Here is an 18,989-nt window from a genome sequence, read left to right as displayed (position 1 = left end):
AGTATTTAGATGCAAGAAGTATTTATGAAATCTGAAATATTTAGCTGAAAAAAAGTCCTTTTGCCGAAGTTCAGCTCAATCGAACTTCGTTAAGTGTTTGACTAAAGCTGTCAAAGATTGACTGTTTCTTTAGTGGGGTAGGGAAATTTCGAAATCATTTTTTTTTTGTCAAACGTCTTAGAAATGCATGAAACGTCGAGATCTGGTGCTATTCGAAAACAAAAATTTTTGAAAAAAAAATTGCATTTTGGGACTTTCTTGAGATTTTGGTTTTTGATGCCAAATGTCTTTGGTCAAACACTTAACGAAGTTCGATTGAGCTGATATTTTGCATAGGGACTTTTTTCGAGGAGATGGAACTTTTGAGCACTATCCGTTTTTGAAATTCGATGGTTGAATTTTCCCCATACATTCCAATTGGCACCCTAGTGTACACCTAAACAGCGACCGTGACATTTTTTTTTTTGACAATTCTCTCTATAAACATCTCTATAAGAACCTACCAAAACATGTATAAGAACTGGGCATATGCTTAATTGTTAGTTTCTTATACAAAAAAAAGTAAGCTCACAAACAAATATTGTAAGAAAATCTTGCAAAATTATTAGGTCTCATACAATATTTGTATAAGAATCTAGCATTTTCGCATATGCCTAGTTCTTATACAGGTTTCTTTAGGATTTTATACAGAATTGTTAGAAAATCTAATAATCACCGGTTCAGTGTACGTGGGAGACTACTGGAATATTCCTGCCTTTCGGCTTTTTTTCTTAACATTCTATATTCATCATTTTAAAGGCTTTTTTAATGCATGAATTTGTATTTTTTATGACAAGCACAGCTGCACAGCCGAATATATTTCCTACCCGAAAACTTCTTTAAGCTTACCAAGAATCGAGCTCACCATCACCGGGTTGACAATGCTATCCCTTTTATCGCAAGGCCAACTGGGAACAATTAGTAGTACACTGAGAGTTATGCAAGTCGCAAATTACCACACAAAGATCGAATCTGATGTATTACTGTTCATTTACAATACGGAGAATAACGAGGAGATTAAATACCCTCATTGTAACGCAAGCATTGTCTAAAGTCATTACAGCTATTCAGGATGTGTTGTAATTATTATCGTAAAATATCAAGCAGCTGTAAAACGCAATACATTGTGAACTTAAAATGAACGATTGAAATAAGAACATTGCAACCCAGAATATTTTTTTGAGATAGAATTTAATGACTTTAAAAGCCAATCGATCTGATTTAAATCATAATAAAACCTAACAAGTTCGCCAACGCAAAGCGCCAAACTACCACCAACTAATGTTAGAAGTTATGTTGCCCCACACTCTATGTTAACTTCTAGGATTTTCCAGCGCAGCGCAGCATATCCACTCCACGTTGCATAATTCAAAAGCAAAAATGCAACGGGGTTGCAACAGAACTTAGCGCGCGCTTGATGACCAACCAGTAGATACAAGTTCTGCATCAGCACGACAGGGTTCCTCGCCTGGCGAAGTCAAGTCTTTGGTTTAGATTTTCAAATTGGAACTAGTTTTCACTCTCACCATAAAATGCACTATCGCGTACCACGCTTTTCTGTTACTTTGTACTCACCTCCTCCGATATTATGCTAGACGGTTGGTAATATCCAAGTATTCAGGACTCGTTAAATCCTGCGACGATACTGCCTTCGATTAAACTGATACTTCTTTAAGCAAAACAATTAGACAAAGTTTCTTCAATACATCTGTGAAGCACTTTGTCTGAATTTCCTTAGTAGTGCTCAAATGATTCACCTAAGCTGTAACACACAAAATAGGTCAAAATCGTTTTTCCTCGTCGCTGTGCGATTCCTTATGGGAAGGAACTAGCTACCTCAAAGGAAATCGCACCACTTCCCCCACGTCGTCAACTTACACCTCAGTACACGGACAAAGAAACAATAACCAAGAGCGCGAACTACACGCGACCGAACGCGGAGCAGAACTGACTGCCAGGCTGATTAGCCGCCAACGAGCAACCCTTCCTTCGGTATCGCCAACGAAAGCATCAACTGAACAGCATGCTTTTTGGCTAATGATGTTGATGTTTGATTTGTAAAACGAGCGTCGTCATAGAAAAGTACATACACAAAGGCTTGAAATGAACATTCCTAGAATATGCATCATACATTCATTAAAGCTACTCTAGTTTTGATCAAAATGTTTTAAAAATAATTTTGCGATTCGCATACGAAACTAAAAGAAGCGAACGTTATTAATTCACATTTTATTGTAGGTATTACATGAGTAATAGAAAAAGTTTTTAGAGGTCGTATATTTGAAGTTTATGAAAGTTATGAAACCATTAAAACCCGTTTTAAAATACATCATGCTAATTTTACACAGCTTGAAATATTTGGTGGTTTACATTGATGCACATATACTGCCGTGATTCGCATATCTGTCCCATCCTTGCTGGGTTTCCTATTCATATGGGACAAATATGCGATTCACGGCAGTATACTGGTTATTGGAGCATAAAAATAAACGAACGCACTGCAATTTTAAATTGAAGTTAATTTAAATGTTGTGAAAGGAAGCAGATATGATAAAAAAAAATCTTATTCATAAAAATTCAAATGTGCATTATGATTATTGCTACTATTTTTATGTACTTTAATATTTATTACTGTTTATGCAACGTCTACCTGCCAAACACAAGACAGTGATTATTTTTGTAAATAAACAAGTTATTTTTAATATTCTTCGTTGATAACGATTTCGTATTGCAGATGCTAGCTCAAGATCTTTTATTATCGAGTATCAAACGAGTATCTAGGACGGATCGATGTTTTTATTAGTTTCAACTCATTTCCATACTGATTCGATTGGTACGGCTGGGCTAAGGCGTTTCTCTGCACGATGCATGTGAAATCACCAGCTTTCAGCCCTTGAAACCCTTAACGAACGAGGCGTCGCGTCGTGCGCGTATCGTCGTCGAGCATAGCATGAATTATCATATTCAATGTGTCTGGTTTCACTGCTTGTTCTAGTAGAAACAAACTTTGTGACTGCCTGAGCAATTTCGGGATGTATCCCTGGCTTCAAATTGTTCGCTAAAAGGTTATCTTTTCGAATACGTACTCAAGACTATTATCAGGGAAACTATAAGTTTAAAAAGTCGTTTCCTGAAGATTCGCGGAGCTTTTTTCATTTTTTTTAATTCCCACTATTACGCAATGCTGGTTTTTGTACGCTTCTAGGATGTTTACTTTTCTGCTAGGATGATTGATACATTATCATTTTGAGAAACCAATTCTCAACTACTCTATTCGACTTTTGAGCGGGGTTGTAAGTCACTGTTAATTGCAAGGTTGTTAACCTTCTGTCTGTGCTCAAAAAACTTACGTTGTCTGTGCTCTGAGGTCAAATTGACCCCAAATTGAAATTGCTATAACTTTCTTAATGTTCGGCCGATTTTGGATTTTTTGTTTTGCTGTTTTGAAAGATAATTTAATCATCTTTCAGGTCGTTACACTGCCAAAAATATCTGTATAAGATATATGTGTCGCCGTTATAGATTTTTGCAATAGCTCCATCCTAATATAATCGATATAGAACCACACATAAATTAAATAATTGCTAATTCGAGACCACACATAAAGTTTATTTGGATATATGTTTTATTAGTAGTTCGCGTGGAGAATGGTTATGTGTGCGCTGATATACATCATAAGCTAAATCTATGGATTTTTGCCAATAAATATGTGTGGATTTTTAGTAGTGTACCAAAGATTGACTATATGTGGGCGGGTACGTCGCGGGGAGGGGTTTTAGTGAACAAGAGTACAAAAACAGTGATTTTTCATGAATATTTTAGTTATATCCGAAAATCCTACCAATGCACCTTTTTAAAAAAGGTTATGCAGGAAGGATGGGACTCACGATCAATACCAGCAAAACGAAGTAGGGGAACAGGTGGTAAAATGAACACGTTAAGGACTTGCGTTGAATTCAATCATAAAACGAGGATAATTTGATAGTTTTACCACTTGGTGCAGCAATTTAACTCATATTCTTATTGCACTGAACATTTTTTTTCGGTAATAAACATTGTTTTATATAGTTTTTCATCGAAATAAAAAACATCGAAATTTCTTATGTACAAAAATAGTGCGGGTAAAATGAACACTGCCTGGTGGTAAAATGAACAACGCTTCTAAAACCCTTTTGAAACATTTAATTTCCTTTTTTTACCTCTAGCACTGTTTATATAACTAGTTAAGATTATGAGAGCCTTTTGAAAAATCTGGTATAACTTTTGTAAAGCTCTTAATTATCAATATAATAAAAAGAATTTTTTAATTAAATTTACATATTCAAAGTTTTATCTTGGTTATTTGATATGGTTTGTTTCTTGAACTTCCGCTTAACAATTGCACAACTTTTATCATAAATTTGTGAAAGTTTGATACAAGTGTTCATTTTACCCCCATACGTGCCTTGTGGCAAATAACTCTTCCTCTAACTATGCAAACCGATAATTTTACTATTTACCCCTGCAACATCTTTGTGAATGTTGTCCTATTTGCCGCTGTGGTTAGAGCAGGTTTGAATCAATGTTATTATGAAATTATTAAGAATTAAAGCTTGCGGAAAAATGGTTAAAAATTACATCACCCTATTTTTACGGCCTCGTTTGATATTTTGGATAGTAACAGCTATTCGTTCGGTCTCAAAACCAAAATATTAGCTCGGGTAACTTATTTTATTTCGAGGAAAACGTGTGCATGATTAACATACGCCTAAATAGTGTTTTAATATAAATATAGCCAACTGTTCATTTTACCACCTCTTCCCCTATATGGTCGCTGACAATCAACGTGGGTTCATTAGTGAAATGGTGCTGGATGGTGAAAAATTTGAAGTGGTGGAAGAATTTGTGTATCTTGGAACATTAGTGACGTGCGATAATGATGTTACCCGCGAGGTGAAAAGGTGTATTGCAGCTGCAAATAGGGCTTTTTACGGACTTCGTAGCCAGCTTAAGTCCCGTAGTCTGCAAACGAAAACAAAACTCGCGCTGTATACTACTCTGATTCTTCCGGTGCACAATAGGAAAAAAGGAGGTATTTTTGGCCAAAATTATGAATCCTGCAATAAACGGTGGTATTCATCATAAAAACATAGATAGAAAAGAAAAATATTTTTTCTGAGCCATCAATGGGGTATGGGGCCAATTTTCGGCATAGCATCGATTTTTGACATATTCTACAAAACCAACGGAATTTGGTCACTTTTTGGCTTGCAATAAGCCTGTTCGATGCTAAATAAATTCCTAATGGTCAAATACTGTATATTCGTGTCACAGATAAATGGACGCAACACAGATTTCTTAAAATGATCAAAAAAGCACTATTAGCTTCTGGTGTTGAAAATTCACGAATAGAACTAATCAAACCAACAAAGGAGGGCAGAACAGATTCAATTAGCGTCATTTTGTGACATCAACGAAATGGAGATTCATTTATTTTATATTTCATCAAGATTTCTTTCATAATTATAAAAAGGTATTGTGGCAAAGAGTTATTCACACTACTCATCCAACACGTTATGACACGTTATGGTTTAATCTATAATTCGCTCCTATAATGTAGTAATGTCAAAATTGTAAATTTTGAACAACTTCCCTTCTCACTGCTTAACGCTTTTTATATGATAGATGATTTTTTCTTGAATCATGTGCAACGTTAAGGCATAACCCTTTCCCTTAAAATGTTATGTAAATTGTGTTCGCCTTCAAATTCAATTAAAGTGGCATTATTAAGTAACTCAGATTAAAATTTAAAAATAAGAAGTTTACCAAAACACCTGATTAATCCCCCTAGCGGTAATGTTGTCTTTCTCGTACATTATAAGAAAATGTATTTTGGCCATAACTTTTGAGCCCATAGTCCGATCCAGCATATTTTTAATAGGGAACAATGTATCAACGTTCTCTGACGAATGAAACTTGTTGCGAGTAAGTCGGTTTAGAGTAAGTGCTTAAAAAAGAGTTAAGACCATTTTTGCTCACACACATACAGACATTCACACACACGTACACACAGACATCACCTCAATTCTTCGAACTGAGTCGATCGGTATACAACACTATTAGTGTTTGGGCTTTTTTTAAATGCTTTTAGAGCGATCATATAACTTCTACGTATACTTTGTACACGAGAAAGGCAAAAATGGGCAATTTTTAAAATTCATGTATCTTACAAAGTTGTGAATTTGGGCAGAATTTTATTCATGGTCCTCAAAGCTTAAGAGTTCAATAGTGTAGTGCATGATGTTTTACTGCGGGGTATTGCGGGGTACCAAACTGTTTTGTTCGTTAAATATTGCGTAAAATTTGCTTTTACAAATCTATTAAAAACTAAACTCTGGACGGAGCTATTATTACATTATCAAGCCTATTGCATAGATCTGTTTAAGAGCTTTGTAACGATATATAAATATATTACTTTTGAGACGAAAACATGGCAAAGCTGTCCGTTTTCCCAAAAAACGTAAAAATATAATTTCTAGGAGGGGCTAGTTTGAACGCCCCCTACCCCTCCCTAAAAAATCTAAAAAATAAAAACCGTCCTGATTATATCACATTTTACTCGCCCAAATCGAAAATTGGCCTTTTGGTGGTTTTGGCCACACCTTTATATGGAGCTGTCCTATTGTGCGGTGGTTTTATACGGCCATGAAACATGGACGTCAAAGTTTTTTTTTTTTTTTTTATAGTCTTAATAAAGAGGTTTTTAGCCCAAGGCTAGTTCACCTTCGAGAACGTTAAAGTTGGCTGATCGGAGAGTATTCGGAATGTTTGAGCGTAAGGTGCTGCGTACAATACTCGGCGGTAAACAAGATAACGGTATCTGGCGGCGTCGCATGAATCACGAATTGTACCAGATATATAAAGGGCTGGATATTGTTAAGCTTATACAACACGGCAGACTACGGTGGGCTGGTCACGTTGTTCGTATGCCGGAAGAACGTCAAGCGAAGATAATATTTAGTAGAGAACCCGGAAGTGGCCGCAGGCTTCGTGGAAGGCCGCGTACACGATGGCTTTTTGCAGTTGAAGAGGATCTGAGGGCGCTCAATGTTCAGGGCGACTGGAAGCGATTGGCCCAGGATCGAGTCCAGTGGAGAACGATACTCCATTCGGCGTAGGTTCATCGAAGAGCTGTAGCCCATCAAGTATCAAGTAAGTATGCAGGAAGGCGTGTGCTTTGGGATGAGGTGCTGATAAGTTTAGAACTTAGCCGCCAGGTGGTGGTATATTTGAATTCATTATTTTAGACTACTCAAGTAATTCCGATATATAGAATTCCCCTCAGTGTAAATATTCTTATCGCACAAATTTAAAATTTGTTAAAATGGCGTCTTGATCAAAGGTCGTCTAGTGGGAATGGACTGTCTTGTGACGGAAGTAATAATTGGAAATTTTACAAACAGGCGGAAAATTGGCTGATCTTTGGTTACGCATCTAGACCCAAAGGCCTTAATTCCAGGGTTTTCTTGGATAACCTAAAACATATTTTGTGAACACATTCTATTACTTGCAGCATCGCTGGAGCAGGTTGAATACAAAGAAAACTTTTAATGAACTCTACCACTACATTCATGTTTGTCAAAAATGCTACAAACCAAAATACATCAGATCTCACATGGAACAATATACTCAAATATAACAGCTCACTAGCGCCGCATCTTGCAAGAAGTGATCATTATATTGAGCACCGCTTTGTAGTCCTGGACATCCTGAACAATGTTGCTGAATACAACTTGGGTGTAGGTATGAGAGATCTCAAGCTAAAGCAAAATTTCAAACATGCAAGAATATTGCAAGTACACTAGTGCCGCCTATTTGTGAATTTCCTAATTATTTATTCCATCACATGACAGACCATCCCTACCAGACGAACTTTGTTAAAGACGTCATCTTTACAAATTTCAGATTTGTGCGATAAGAATATTTACAATGAGGAAAATTCCATATATCGGAATTACTTGAGTAGTCTAAAATAATGAATTCAAATATACCGCCACCTAGCGATCAATCTCTAAAATAATCAATGCCTCATGTCAAAGCACACGCCTTCCTGTATAACCTTTTTGAAAAGGTGCAGTTCAAAATGGGTAGGATATTCTGATATAAGTAAAATAAGCATGAAAAATCACTGTTATTGTACCTTTTATTACGAAAACCCCTCCCCGCTATGTACCCGCCCACATATAGTCAATCTGTGGTAACGACCTGAAAGATGATTAAATTATGTTTCGAAGCAGCCCCCAAAAATCCAAAATTGGTCAAACATTAAGAAACTTATAGCAATTTCAATTTGGGGTCAATTTGACCCCAGAGCACCGACAACGTAAGTTTTTTGAAAAAAGTACACTGTAGCGCATATTTTCAAGATTTTTCAAGCACCTAGGAGACAGATCTCAGCGAGTTTTATTAAACTACCAAAAATTAGGAGAATCGGTTGAAAACTAAAAAAATGGCAGCCACTCAAAGTGGCCTGGGGTCATATTGACCCCAATCACCGACAAAAGGTTAATCGATAACGTGTTTTCGAAAATGATTGGTAACGACAATTTATCTTTATCATTATCGTTTTTTACTTTTCTACAGATCTTAGCTACAGCGTCGATACGCATATGCCTGGCGTATTAAGGCTTTGGTCCGATTCGCGAATTAAAATCAAATTAAACTTAAAAATGACAGTTCAAAAATTTGCAAATAACCCTGTTCGCAGAGCAGAATTACTTTTGACAGATATTGAATCATTTTTGATAGATGTTTTGTTGGTCTTGCTGGGTAGCACCAGCCATTCTTATGAGCGGGGTATTTCATAATTTCCGAACTGTCACTTTTAAGTTTAATTTGATTTTAATTCGCGAATCGGACCAAAGCCTAAATAGCTCCATAATCGTCAGCCAGTGCAGCCAGCGTTTTGGTGGCCTTCCACGAAGTCGCCGGCTTCTATTCTGTTCTCTGTTTAACAGGAATCGTAATTCTCACTCATTCTAACTAACAGAGAATGCTCCCTCGCGTTGATTTTTGCCAAAAAAATCCTTTTGCGGGAAAAGAAAAAAACGGTCTGAAGAGAGATAACCATTTCTCTATCACTTCTTCTTCTTCTCCTTATTTCTGGTGCTCACTTTTGTTCAGTGAGCTGCTGGATGGCACAGCTTGAGCGCTATATTACCAATTTCTCTCTCACTACCAGTGCCGCGAAAAGTTGATTTCTCGGGTACTTATTCAAAAGGACCTATGTGATTTTGTAAACAAAGATCCAAACGTCAATTCTTCCAATCTGATAGCACCCCCCACAAGCCGAATCACGCACTGAGGAAAATGGACGCATGATTTTCAATCAAACGCCTTATGAAAATTTGCCACAAGGAATCGATATTAATTTTAATATGTTGCCTTATGAATGACGATTTTTATTTAAAAAAATCAAAGTGCGGCATACTGGGTTTGAACCATGGACGCCGGGGTCGGGAGGCCGGTATGTAGACCACACGCCCATCGACGCTTGAATACTTGAGAAGCTAACTGCGTATAAGAAGCACTGTTGGTCGAATAATCGGTCGAAGATTCATAAGGCGCCAGTTATGAATTTCGATAGTCCAGTTCGCTGAGTGAAGGCTTCCCCTACCTGTCTGTGGTGATGGTTTGCGTGGGATTGACAAATCGACGTTTGAATCTTTGTTAAATTACATACGTCCTTTTGAATGAGTACCAGAGACTTGTTCGTTTCCTCACTCCTTTCTTCCTTTTCGTGCCATTACCAATTGCAAAAAGAGTAGCTTTTATGAAACAAACAGCCTAATACCTACATGCAGTCGATGTATGGCTAAAGGTATGGTGGTATGGCTAAAGTGAACACAACCCACCGCCAATTTTGTTTAAACTCGAAACCCGTTGCGGTCATAGTTTAGTTTAGTTTAGTTCGGCGAAATTAACAAAGAGCCAGTTCTCGGTTGTCCTTCAGCTATGGGGTGGAAACTCACGAAAGGGTAAGGAGACAACGTACCTTCCATCCTTGTCTCGAAGATGTCCAGTGTCTAGGTAGATCTTCTTACACACATACTGATCAGTGGGTTCGTCGGCATCGTGGATTTCTTCAACCTCCCAAAATCTATTCATCGTTCCGGAAAGTGTGGCTGTGGTAGCGATGTGGCAGTGCTGGTTGTTTCATTGATCTTCGACGTCTCTAGCTACAACCCAACCAAAGTGCGTCTCCTGCAAATCGGGCCTGTCTGCTCGCAATTGGATTCTTCCCGATTTGAGCAGACGCAGGAAGTAGGATACGCAGGAAGTAGGATGACTATTTGACCAGGCGTGTTGACTTCGGGGTCGGCAAAGAAAATACCGGATGGTTGTGGCCATTCCGACACATTCAGTTGAGTTATTGGGACTTCATAGTTTGTGCGATAACAAAGGTGGTTTGATGATGGTTTGTTTTTGAGGGATATTAACTCCGGCGGTCATTCATCCCTATACGATAACAAAGGGAATCCTCAAACTGTTCCCAGGTCGGCTGAAAGTTGTTGTTTTGGTCCTGGATGAAGGAAGGGAATTAATACTTTTCACTATTTGTCTGAGCCTTTGCCACCTCGCTTTTGTTACATTCAATCAAATCACTATTTGATCGTTTGCCAGGTAATTTTACAACTTCACTTTACAGACCTTTAGCCAGGTCAGATTCAAATTTATTCTTCAAACTACTGCGTGCCGAGCGCGCATATTTATACCCGTCCATGTATTCTAAAAATATCACGCAGCACGTGGAGCATTCGAGGCGTACCGATGATATTGTTTATGATAATGATTACTGTCTATGCGCGCCACTGCCACTGTCTATGCGCGCCACTGCTTTGGGTTGACTGTTTAGCATCGAGTGGTATGACGACGACGCTCTTGCATTGCTGCTGCCGGCTGATGTTTTTCTTACTCATGGGTTGGTGGTTGCGCGCTTTGCAGCACGTGTGCTTCGTTCCCGGAGCGATCGTTTCTGTAGCGAAATGTCGGCATTTATACAACTAAGCCACAAATCGGCCATCTTGGAAACCACGTGCTTTTTGTCGATTTTTTTCAAGAGCACGAATTGAGAGAACCATAACACGCTTATGGGGTGAAACAATGGCAGATCATTTATTCACTTATGCTGAGCAATCGACTTTAATTTCGGAACTGTACAAATATTATTACGCTAGATTTGAGCTTTTGGAAATGGGAATAGAAAAACATGTGGTGAATTTGAAATTCACCACGGGATCCATTGTATAATCACCTTAATGCTCAAGGAAAGTTGAGCAAAGAATACAACACCGGGCAATATCACGAACACTGATGGAAAGTGAGAGACGACACACCGCCGGTGGTGAATCATTCAGAAAGCTGTTTTCTTTGCACAACTTTCATTGAGCCTTAAGCTGATTATACAATGGATCCCGTGGTGAATTTCAAATTCACCACATGTTTTTCTATTCCCATTTCCAAAAGCTCAAATCTAGCGTAATAATATTTGTACAGTTCCGAAATTAAAGTCGATTGCTCAGCATAAGTGAATAAATGATCTGCCATTGTTTCACCCCATAAGCGTGTTATGGTTCTCTCAATTCGTGCTCTTGAAAAAAAATGACAAAAAGCACGTGGTTTTCAAGATGGCCAATTTGTGGCTTAGATAATCACCTTAAGGATGATGACCGCTCGAAAGTCCTCACACTTCAGCTTGTCGTCTTTCTTATAGCTAAGACATATGTCCCCTTCCTTAGATCCCGTTTCACGTTTATGTTCTTACACATATCAGGCTGTGGCACGTGGTCGGTACTTGGACGGTTGTTAACTTCTCATAGAATTTCCGTGCGTTATTAGCGCGGTACAGTTGCTCCGTCTCTTCAAGGTCTCGATTTTCCTGCTGGTGCTTTTTTCTCCGAGAAAACCAGTTTTGTCTGTTTGACCCTCGTTTGTATCGTACCTCGCTTGCCCTTGTATGGCGTTGCAGCGGTTACAGCAATTTCGCCCATGCTGCATTCTTCTCTTTCACTAACTGCTCGCATTCGCCATCATACCAGTCGTTTCTTTAAGCCGGGCCTAGTGCCAAGTGCAGCGGTTGCGGTGCTTCCAATGGCGGATCGAATACCTCTCCAGCCATCTTCAAGAGAAGCTTTTCCTAGCTGCTCTTCCATTGGGAGCGCCACTTCCAGCTGCTACGCGTAGTCTTGGACTAGTCTTCCGTCTTGTAGCCACCCAATGTTTTTTAGCCGCGGCGAACGACTTCGACGCGTGTTGTACACCATTGAGAGTTGTGAGTGCAGGCATACTGCAGCAAGGTAGTGGTCGGATTCAATGTTCACACTGCAGTAAGTGCGGACGGCCGTGATGGCGGAGAATACTTTAGCGTCGATTAGAACGGAGTGGATTCGATGATTTCCATGTGGTCCGCAACGTTAGGCATAAAGACGTTAGGCATAAGTACGTTAGGCATAATGGACGTTAGGTATAATAGACGTTTGGCATAATTCTGCCTTTATGTCATGGGCTATTTTTTGGATCATTTTATGCCTACCGTCCATTATGCCTGACGTCTTTATGCCTAATGTACTTATACCTAACGGGGTATATCCGCCTTGTGGATACGCTTGCGAGGGAAGAAAGTGCTTCGGACTACCATTCCGCGAGAGGCTGTAAAGATTATGCATCGCCATTGTCGTTCGATACGGTCCGATGACCGGCCTATACATTTCATCCCTGCCTACCTGAGCGTTCATGATTCAAATTTCATTCAATAGTCAAATTTTGGGCTCATGGAATCATGATCCTGGCTTATTTTTATATACAGTCTACTCTCTCCATCTCGATGTTCTATATCGATATCTCTCCCTATGTCGATGGTTTCCTCGTTCTCTTCAATGTACATACATTTTGGCTTTCTACAACTCGATAACCTCCCTATCTCGATATCTCTCTATCTCAATGTGTTCTGATCATATTTTGTTCAGAATCCACTCTCGTTATGTCGATATGTTCAAATTTTAAGGCTACTAGACTACCTTTGGACAATAACAAACACATCAACAATGAGAAATTACTTTTGTTTTGTTGTTGTTTTTCATAGCAACGACTTTTTGGATCTAGCACCTATTTCAATTTTTCTCCCATTCCTCGATCTCTCCCTATATCGATGGTCCCTTCAATATCGAGATGTGGAAAGGCGACTATAGCTCGCGTAAAAATAGTTCGCGATACTGATCTAATGGACACAAGAAAATTTCCATTGAAAAAAACAAAAAAGCAATTAAATTGATAAAATATTCCATAAACTTTAATCGCTTTTAAAGAAGGGTTCATCTATGTAAAACATGCTCAGTTTTATTGCTTTTCTATATTTTTTCATGGAAATTTTCATGTTTTTTTATTACTCTTTATTGATTTTTTCGTGGAAAGTTTTTAATTTTTTGTGGAAAAAATTATTTATTTTGTGGAAATTTTGTAATTGTTTATTGCTAATATTGATATATTGATTCTAAAAAAAAAATTCCGTGGAATATTTTGATTTCTTTATGGAAAATTCTTTTTTGCTTTTAAAAGAGCTAATTTATTTTTGTTTAGTGAAAATTTCTTAATTGTTTGTGGAAACTTTGCATTATTTGTTAAAAAAATATATTTATTTATTGCTCATACCCTGATTTCTTTATTGACAATTTCCATGTTTTTAATGGAAATTTTATATTTTTTAGAGGGAGATTTTATTTTTCTCTGCAGATTACGTGGTTGGCGATGTGCAGCCTTGGATTGAGCTGAATGGTGACAACTTTAATGTACTGCAAAGACTATTATGGCCTTGGTCTGAATGAATAAAATATATATTTCGCTAAATACTTATTCAACGGGTGGAACAAACACGATTGAAAATTTTCCCCCAAATTCCTTTTAGAAAAAGCAGCTGCATGTTGTTCAAACTTCAATTCAAAATCCTACTGGTTTATATCATTACTAGCACTAATATTGCGTCACAAATCCGGGCATAACACCTACGGGAAACCATTCGAGTGTAAAAGCCTATCAATCACCGAATAAATATCAACCGGGGGAAAAGCGACCAATCGCATCGCCTGCTGCATTTGCACTGATAAGTGGATATGTCAATTTATTTCCATTCATCATATACCTAGATCCCCGTATAAATCAACCTCTAGCGAATAAATCAGTTAATAGTAGGTGCGAAAAATGAGCGAGACTTTTCTACACATACTTGTATACTTAGTATTTGACCATTACTTTTAATCCTATAGTCCGATTCGGTCAAATTTCAATACAAAAAAAAATGGGACAGGATTCTTCGTCTAATGCAACTGCAACGAATGTAAATGCAAATATTGCTAATACTAAAAAAAATAAGCCAAACTTTCTTCTTTTTTTTTGTATTTGTATCGTATATTTTGGCCATAACTCTCTAACATTTTACATGCAGACCTAAATTCGGCGACATGAGTCAAATACAATATATGTAGAACTATAGGTCTCCGGATATTCTATGGTTCTCTCAAAAGTTCGGTTATGAGGTGCTAATATAGCCTTTTACATAGACTTGTTGTACGAGAAAGGCAGAGCGGCGCAAAATAATATAAAATGTAAATTCCTTCCAAAGCATATAGGGCTACGGCATGTATTTCTGTCGTTGGTTTAATTCCCGTCATAAGCTCTAAAACCAAAAAGTTGGTTGGGCCTACATTTAGATACACGGATGTGTTATAGCAAATAAGTTTCTCTTTCATTGGGTTTCAAGTCTCTGGCGGAAATTAGAACGTAGACGAAAATACCTGCCGTAACCCAAAATGAAAAATTCAAAAGCATGATTTTTTTTACGCTCTTCCAACTGTATTCCAGAACTATCCCTTGATTTAGGAATTTAAGCATATTTGTATTCAAAGAATAAACTGGTTCTTTTTCTCTACTACCATCATATCTCACACCTGGAATACTGTCGCCTAACATCCTACAGGTGAGCTTCGTGAAGGGATCACGTGGAATGGTAATAAATACTGTCTATAGCGACGCAGACTGCGCAGCAGAAATCAGCTTCGAAATACTTGGTTGAGATATTCAATATCCAATACTCTTTACCTATTCCTTACCACAAGGTATTGGAAAACTTTGCATAATTAGGTAAAGTACCAAAAACCGTTACTCCAGCATGTTCTAATAACGAGATTCGAATGAATAATAATTTCGATTATTTTAATGCCAAGACAATACAAATTGACAATAATACCTGTATAAGATTTTGAATGCAATCGATAACTGGTACGCGAGATGACGCCTAATTGTTGGTGGTGCAGTGAGATCCTAAAATGCCATCCATGCACTACCATACAATTGAGTTTAAAAAATATATTCAAATTTAATTTCATAATAAACTATGAGAAATTGCTGAAGTTTTAAGTATATTCATTTTTCTTTTTCTTTCATAAACAAGCTAATTCGTCAAAATCGCATTTAACAAGGAAAGATTGCCACTAATTATCCCTCTTTATGTCATCCATGTCGACATGATTGAGATGACTGATAACATTGTTGTCGCGTGAACTAGCAGCAATGCTGATCGCGAGATGCTTGGACCGTTGTCGTCATCGTAAATCCTATATTCAGCAGTTGGTATTGAATTGCTTGATACTGTAATCCACCTCTACCGATAGGTATTCATTAACCCAATGCCAATGCAACTGCAGTCGGTTGTTTTCCGCTGGCACTGCATGGTGCGGTGGTCAGACCGATGATGGCCCAGACCCTTTCGTCACTCCCAGCCGTTTCACCTGATATGCATATACTGAATCGACGGTTTTCCAACAGCATGTTCTAATTGTTGCAATTAAACATATTTTGTTACAACTGGTTGGAGGCTTCCATTTGGCAAGTGCCCGGCAACACGGCCATACCCGTAGCAAGCAACATTGGCTTGAACTAAGCTATCGTAGGGCGGACGATCGGAGCCGTTCCTCCGGAATGGATTTCCAAACTTCACCGTGCTTTGCCATGTTTTGCTGAAGGAAAGAACAAGGAAAGAGAAATGGTAAACGTGCAGTTTGGAAACTATAAATTGCAGCCAAGCCGCCAAGAACGGTCGTAAATTGACCGGTGAAGACTCTGACACAACCATTTGATCCGTCTTGCATACAATTGCACAGTTTTCAGACATAGGGGTATGTAAATAAGTAGGTGAAATTATCCGTCCAAAGCGGCAATACACTAAGGGATTTTTGAGAAAAGTTAATACAGAAATGTATTATCTCTTTATTCGTAAGTGCCTTTAATTTCGCTCTAGTTTTGTAACGCAAGCGTGTTATACGTTGATTAATGAGATACGTGTACTATTTCTGTTTGAAGCTACACATTTTACAGTGATATGGATATGCAAATATTATCATCCAAACTTAGAATACCAATTCCAGATACCTAATATAATTACAAGCAAAAGTATTAGGTAAATTCAGATTAAAATTTCTATAAGGATACGGGGCAGGCATCAAAGAATGGATTTTTAAAACGAGCCGAGGGAAATTTTTAGTGTCTGTCGTACTGTCGTAACATCTAAGTTTGGAAGATGGTATTGGCATTCCCATATCATTCTTTTTATTTCATTTTGAATTAAATAATTTTTATATTTTATAAGTTACGGGTTTGCCAAGGCTAAAACAAAGCATGCAGACTTACCGGAATTTCATCCCAGAGGCTGCCTAGCCTTCAAAATTACTGTTACGATGGCTCTACGCTGTCGAATGCTGGACGCCTGGTTCACTCTACTCCTTGAGTTGGGGCGGGTTTTGGAGGTTAACCACAGCCTCCACGCGGTGCACACGCAATATGGGTAACCCTAGAGGATCCGGACTGTGTTTTAGACGGACGCACTTGAAAACGGGTGCTAGAACTCGCGGGTTCTTAATCGGCGGGTCTTTAAACGCACGTTGGCCACAATTGTCGTGTTATTCACGTGGGTTCTTTTGGGACAACCTCGGGCTCACTCGATCACACGCGGTCGGGAGGACGGATAACTTTTACTTGTTCGCCCGTTAAAACCGGAGTAACTGTGGTACGACACTCGACCTTCACGGAAGTCCCAGACACGAACCGACACCACAGAATAGTACTTTCGGGGATTTAGACAGTTGGTTTTTTATCATCGAGTTCACAGTTTAATTTTCTGGATTTCTCACTCGCGGGAATCGACTGCTTCTATCGAAAGCCACGACACAAGAGAACGACCTCGATCAGCACATCTGAGTAGGAAGCCGGACTCGTCTCCTCTTTTTCTTCTCTCCTGACGCCAGATATCACGTCAAGGTGCTTTAACCATTGCGAATTGTCGACGGCGTGTCGATGGGCAGATTTAATAATAATAAATCTAGCTCCTATTAATAATAGTTTTTATTTAAATTACTATGGAACATTGGAAATGAAACAATTTGAAGTGAACTTAATTTAATATAGAAAAATAAATTCTCCATACATTTTTATTCCAAAACACCAAGATCTTACAAAGTTGAGAGCTGATTGAACTTCATGGCTCTTAGTCATTTATAACGCATCTAGCATTACAATACTGGATTTCGCTGTTACTACATTCATTTTTCCATATAAACTTCTCATTAGTTAAGCACCGCCCTAATGATAATCGATTCAGTCCACATGTTATCCAAGGGACATTCAGATTGTCTTCTCAATGGATTTGACATGGCTTAGCCGTTGGAATCGTTCCTAGTTAAAATGGTGGTTGTTTAGTATATTTATTATTATATTAGTATCACTGACTGAGTTAAGCTGGGGAACGATGAGGCATGTGACCCTCTAAATCAAATATTTTCCCTGATCCTGAAGGAGTTTTCGGATATGAGGAATTTCGAAGGAATATCTTCCTAGAGTTTCGAGAAGGATTGCTTAAGGAATTACTGAAAGAATTTGTTTGAGAAAATCCTGAAATAATTGCTGATACAAATTAATTACAAATTGAAGGAGTTCCTAATTCAATTTCGGTAGGAATTCCTAAAGCAATTTCCAAAAGAATTCATAAAGAAATTTAAAAAAAGAAAACTTGTAAAAAAAATTGGAAGGTTTCAGTAGGTGTCATCTAAAAAAGATTAGATTATCGACATTCGTCTTATATTTTACTATGTGGAAAACGATACTGAAGACCAAAAAACATGTGTTTTCGAGAAGGAGAATATTTATGAAATATTCAGAAATACCCACTGCCTACCGGTGGGAATCGTACCCAAACTTATGAGGGTAGCATTAAATTTATCGTACCCTACTGGTAGAGCACACGTCTAGTGTACTGGGAGGTATTGGTTCAATTCCGACCGCTAGACAGTGGATATTTTTGCATATTTCATAAATGTTTTCCTCCTCAAAATCACGCGTTTTTGCCTTTCTCGTACAACAAAATTGTTTCGAAAGGCTATTATTTCTGGTTTTCAGTATCGTTTTCCACATGGTATCCTTAAAGGAATTTCTGAAGGGTTTTCCGTAGGAATATACAAAGGACTTCACGGACATCTATGCACTCAAAGCACTGTACTGTTCAACGGTGCGAAGTATCTTGGAGTATGCAGTATGTGTGTGGTCCCCATACCACGTGACACAATCTATCAGGATTGAAAAGGTTCAACGATGTTTCATCAGATACGCCCTCCGTCGGCTTCCCTGGAATGATCCTGTAAACCTCCCGGACTATTCCAGCCGCTGTAAACTTATAGGCCTGGAGACACTTGGGCTTCGTCGGACTAATCTGCAAAGGCTGTTTGTTTTTGATATTTTAAAAAATGTCGTGCAGTGTCCATATTTATTGCAAAACGTTACGTTTTACGCTCCTTCTCGGCATCTGCGTGATCGCGATCTTATTATGATTCAGCGTCACAGGACGTCATATGGTTTTAACAACCCTCTGGAAA

The 18,989-nt window shown here is 38.2% G+C and overlaps 1 protein-coding gene across 3 annotated transcripts in view; it reads right to left on the bottom strand.

Moving 5' to 3' along the window:
* Positions 1–17,311, bottom strand: part of LOC134215481 (clavesin-1) — a 64,303-nt gene extending 46,992 nt beyond the window's left edge. Inside the window, exons 1-2 of one of the 3 annotated variants that reach the window (XM_062694667.1) lie at positions 1,918–2,027; positions 1,615–1,801 (exon numbers count right to left, since the gene is read on the bottom strand). The gene's annotated coding sequence lies outside the window, so the exon portion shown is untranslated. Of the gene's footprint in view, positions 1–1,614; positions 1,802–1,875; positions 2,028–16,755 lie in introns of those variants that run through there. The other 2 variants (XM_062694668.1, XM_062694669.1) reach the window with 2 other exon arrangements.
* Positions 17,312–18,989: the final 1,678 nt, after the last annotated feature.

Source organism: Armigeres subalbatus, chromosome 2 (assembly GCF_024139115.2).
Source record: "Armigeres subalbatus isolate Guangzhou_Male chromosome 2, GZ_Asu_2, whole genome shotgun sequence".
Taxonomy (NCBI): Eukaryota; Metazoa; Arthropoda; class Insecta; order Diptera; family Culicidae; genus Armigeres; species Armigeres subalbatus.
Note: the sequence above shows the minus strand (reverse complement) of the source record. Positions and strands in the feature narration are given on the sequence as shown.